Source organism: Rhyacophila brunnea, unplaced genomic scaffold (assembly GCF_057557595.1).
Source record: "Rhyacophila brunnea isolate RB1 unplaced genomic scaffold, BYU_Rbru_1.0 scaffold_535, whole genome shotgun sequence".
Taxonomy (NCBI): domain Eukaryota; kingdom Metazoa; phylum Arthropoda; class Insecta; order Trichoptera; family Rhyacophilidae; genus Rhyacophila; species Rhyacophila brunnea.
In genome coordinates, this window is record NW_028233208.1 from 13692 (window position 1) to 19092 (window position 5401).

The following is a 5401-nucleotide window of genomic DNA, read 5'->3' on the forward strand; positions in this document are numbered from 1 at the left end:
AATATAATTGAAAAAATACTTAAATAATTGAAAAAAATACTAAAATAATTATTTATTTTTATATTCTTCCTTAATTTCATCCTTTCTTAAATAATATGGATAAAAGAAAACCATGCATGCAATGCTCACAAACGAAAACACAACCTCAAAAACCAAACCAATCTTAGATACATTAAAGAAGTTATGTTCAAGAAAACATACAAAAGAGTCAATGACGAATGAAAGTGTTATAAATATAAAGACGTGGATATCACACATTGAAGAAACGCAGCACAATCTAATAAATACCAAAAGGAAATGTAGAATATAACACCAGTTCAAGGATTTAAAAATAATGGCCATCAGCTCTAACTTCATATTATATTTGTTCTTATTTTGGGATAATATTTTATCTACTGTAAATACTGTTGTGTAAATCATACGAATTATTTTCATAGCAGTTCCGAGATATATCCATTTCGGTAGTATACCCTCATTTCTTCTTTGCATGGATTACTTTGGGTTAAATTGATCGGGTGGTAATTTTAAATATTTAATATTTTTTTGCTTATTTTTGTAATAAAATGTATAAAGTTAATGTTCTGAATTTCGGGTTCTTTATAAGAATCAAATTTGTGTGTTTTTTTAACTTCTTATATGAGACATAGTTTAATTATCTTTAGATCTGAAGAACTGTTTGTAGGAGCTTTGAAACTGTATATTACAATCTAAAAAATAACGTGTAAAGATATCTTTAAAATAAAAGAAATAAATTATACCATTTTTACACACATTTAAATATTTTTTCAAAAATTTTTGAAATAAAGGCAGATAATTTATTTTGTGCAATTTTGAATAATTTAAGCTCGTTCGTAAATGATAAAATCAAGATTAATATAATATTTGGTTATATTCTTTCTATGTAAGAAAAATCACTTATTCAAGAGGTTGACTAAGTTTTATTCGACCTAAACAAATAGTAAAAAACATTAAAATTTATCCATAATATTTTAATTTAAATGGTACAACAAAGTTTAGATTTAAATAACCCTAACAAATATCATAATCTATAAATATAAGAAGATATTGAAAAAATGAATCTTTATTAAATTACGTATATTTAATTATTAAAAAAAAATAGAGCAATATTTTTTTCGCATAGTATTTTGAAAAATAGAATCTATCAATTATATCTGACCTAAATAACGCGTTATTTTTAAAAGTTAGATGCTCTATGTGCAGAGTGGCTTTTCCATAAAAAATATGCCCATTTCGAGATTCGAACTCGAGTTTCCTCGGCCACAACGAAGTGTACTAACCACTATACTAAACGGGCCGAAAATCACGAATTAAGAAAATAAATTACGCTAAAATTTATGCTAAATTGTGATTTAATTAAAAAAACAAAATTAAATAATATAGCTAAAAAAGGATTTTCATTTGATAAATAATTTTTAGTTAATTCCTTCTCTTTACAATCTTACCCAAGAAATCTTCTTCTTTTAGAGTTACCTCATAGTTATACAGATTGGGTCAGTTTAACGTTTATAATTTCACTCTCATTACAATCTCGCTCTACACATCTATTTCTTAAAATATAGACTACATAGTTCTATATATCAGCCCATTTTAACACATATAATTTCACTTTCATTACAATCTTGCTCTACACATCTATTTCTTAAAATATAGACTATATAGTTCTATACATCAGCCCATTTTAACACTTATAATTTCATCCTCTATAAATCTTGCCCCAAAAGTCATATTCCTTAATATAAACCTTATAGTTATATATCAGCCGATTTTAACACATATAATTTCACTTTCATTACAATCTTGCTCTACACATCTATTTCTTAAAATATAGACTATATAGTTCTATACATCAGCCCATTTTAACACTTATAATTTCATCCTCTATGAATCTTGCCCCAAAAGTCATATTCCTTAATATAACCTTATAGTTATATATCAGCCTATTTTAACACATATAATTTTACTCTCATTACAATCTTGCCCCAAAAGTCATATTCCTTAATATAACCTTATAGTTATACATATTAGGCCATTTTAACGTTTATAATTTCACTCTCATTACAATCTTGCTCTACACATATATTTCTTAAAATATAGACTATATAGTTATACAGATAGGGTCATTTTAACGTTTATAATTTCATCCTCAATAAACTCAGCCTTTCGAAAATTATTAATTCAAGTCCACTTCCTCTATGTATCTTTTCCTTTCAAGACTTGTTAATTCACGGGACCTCTTCGACCCAATTTTGGTACATACCCCCACTTTCGTTAAATTCCACAACACCTCAATATACGACTTATGGTGCTTGATGACCGCACCATTCCATGTTATGACGCATGTTACTATTATTGTTTTTGTAATGAAGGTAAAAAAATAATAATGATCATGTAATATAAATAGTTTTATACATGGGTTGTTGTCGGTACTGTAATTTTAGATTTTCTCTTCAAGCATAGCGTGATTGATTTACCGTGAGCACATCATATATATACTCGGATATACTCTTTTCGCTTGTATCTTCTTCGATACCCCACCTCTTATCGATACCTATTATTTCAAGGGTTTCCTCAATCCTATAGTTTGTATATATGCCTCGATTTGGTTTGTGACGGAAGCCTTTCAGGTGTGGTATAATAACTTTATCTAAAATTAATTTTCTATAAATAAAAAATTACACGGAAATTTAATTTCTTATAGCGCTGATATGATGATTTTTAAAAAATTAAATTTCGGAATCAAAAATAACGTGCAATTTATAAACTTGATTTATAGAGACATATTGGGTTGTAAATAGCACCACAATGAAATGCAATTTGTTTACATCATTCTGTAGACAATATGTTTCGCCTTTAATGAGACATCAAGTGATGATTTACATAATTAATGCGTATTTCAGCCGACATGAAATTCTTTTTTGAAATCATGGATATATTAGCATAAAAATTTCTGAAAATATTTATTATAATATAAGAAGACATATTGTTCTAGATAAATTTAAATATTTCAATCTTAATTACATTATTATGGAAAATTCATATACAGCAGAAACTTTTTTGAATTTCAAATAAAGGACCTTATTCTTAACATACAATTATTATTTTAGCAAATAACAAAGATATCTTTTTTTGGTCATAAAAATGAATCGTAATTATTTAGAGAAAATCTTACAATTAACACTAAAAAAACCCTATGAACAACATACATTTTTTATTCTAAAATATTTAAATTATTCATTTTTGAACATTTTTAGAGTGCATAACTAGATTTATATTTTTGAATGTTTGTTATAAGTATAATACCAAAAAATGCATAGCTTATCGTTTAAAGAAGATAATCTTTATCCAAAAAAATAATTACCGATGTTCTTGTCCATCAAATATTATAAAAGAAATAAATTTGTCAATATTTATTTTAAAAAAAATGTTTACGAAGTGTCAAATAAATACCAATCGGAAAAAAGTTTGCAATAAAAAAAAACCGAAAAAAAGTTTATTATAAATTACAATATATATCTACAATATTTTTTTTGTAAAAATAATAATTTTATTCATGTTATCATCGGTAATTAAAATTATTAATGAAAATAACATATCTTATAGGGGTAAACTATTTCTAATAGACATAATTATATATATTTCTGTATTATACACAAAAAACCCCCATTTATATATCAAAAAACACCATATATATTTTAACATAATGTCCGTGGACTTCAGAGAAAGATATAAAATAAAATACTAAATTCTTGTATTTATTTGATTTTTTTTTATCGGCTGTTACTAGTGTAAATTTTTTATAAATTCAAATTAACAGGATTTTTCAGTTATAGTCTTATAAAGAAAAAGGTTATATTATATTCTGATAAAATTGAAGTTCAGAAATAGAATGACATCATGATATTTGATAAAATATGAATTAATAATATTATCGATATGAAATCCACTATATATGAATTCAAGCGACCATAATACGTAAATAGCACGTTTATCCTTAAAATTTACAGAGACTCTAAAAAATTATAAAAAGAATAAAGCTTTTGATTATATAATTCTTATTTTTATGGTGGTAAATGAACACAAAACCCAAAAAAAGACATATATCATATTCACAAAAATCGATAAGAAAAATGAAACGCCTTTAAAGATGAAAATAAGGGACTTTCAGATTAGAAATTACAACAATTCGTTAAACTATTTGATTATTTTCAATTTAAGATACCTCATTTCATACTATTTATATATTTAAAAAATCAAAAATAATGTATTATTACATATAATGTCATTCACCCATAAAATAATATCAAATAGCAAGTTTTTATTTATAATCGATATTATGATGATAAAATTTCAAAGGATATCTAAAACAGACAACACTTTCTATCTCAACCAGAAAATCGACAATATTAAAAGCTTTAAAACCCCTTCCTTTATATCCATTACATATCTATAAAATTTTCCTGTCTTCATTCTCTGTCTTTCAAAAAAAAAAAGTTCTTTATGTCATACTCATAAACCAATAATTCTCTTATCACTGAATTTTTCAAAAGGAGAACAAGGGGGAAAGATAGATCCCGTGGTGAAAAAAAATATTGGATATTAATTTAAGAGGTGCGAGTGTTTTGTTAGATTTAACCAATTAACTTATGTTATCAAACGAGATTTACCAATAATTTAAAGGCAGTGATCTTATGTGATTAAACCAAATCAAATGACTGATTTTTGCTGATTTTTTATTTTAATGAAATTAAAGTGTGTATTAAATTGTTTGTGCTATTTTTTGTTTCTATCTTTCACAAGATCACCTCATCCACAAAAAAATGCCCATTAAAGTTGAAATTTTATTAATTCGAAAGTAATATAAATTTTGATCACATAATGTGTTGAGATTTATGTTAATTTGATTTTTAACAAAAAACTTAAGTTCATAGCATATAAAAAATTTGCCTAATAACTCTTTCAGCATCTTTACAATCTTCGTAAATTAAATTTCTCAAGCAAAACTTTAGATTACTGTTTATACAAATTTGCCTAATAACTCTTTCAGCATCTTTACAATCTTCGTAAATTAAATTTCTCAAGCAAAACTTTAGATTACTGTTTATACAAATTTGCCTAATAACTCTTTCAGCATCTTTACAATCTTCGTAACATAAATTTCTCAAGCAAAACTTTAGATTACTGTTTTAACATATTTGCCTAATAACTCTTTCAGCATCTTTACAATCTTCGTAACATAAATTTCTCAAGCAAAACTTTAGATTACTGTTTATACAAATTTGCCTAATAACTCTTTCAGCATCTTTACAATCTTCGTAACATAAATTTCTCAAGCAAAACTTTAGATTACTGTTTATACAAATTTGCCTAATAACTCTTTCAG

General features: G+C 25.2%; 1 non-coding gene across 1 annotated transcript; it reads right to left on the reverse strand.

Moving 5' to 3' along the window:
• Positions 1-1243: 1243 nt before the first annotated feature.
• On the reverse strand, positions 1244-1315 carry TRNAH-GUG (transfer RNA histidin (anticodon GUG)). The gene has a single exon. It is a non-coding gene; the product is annotated as a tRNA-His (tRNA).
• Positions 1316-5401: the final 4086 nt, after the last annotated feature.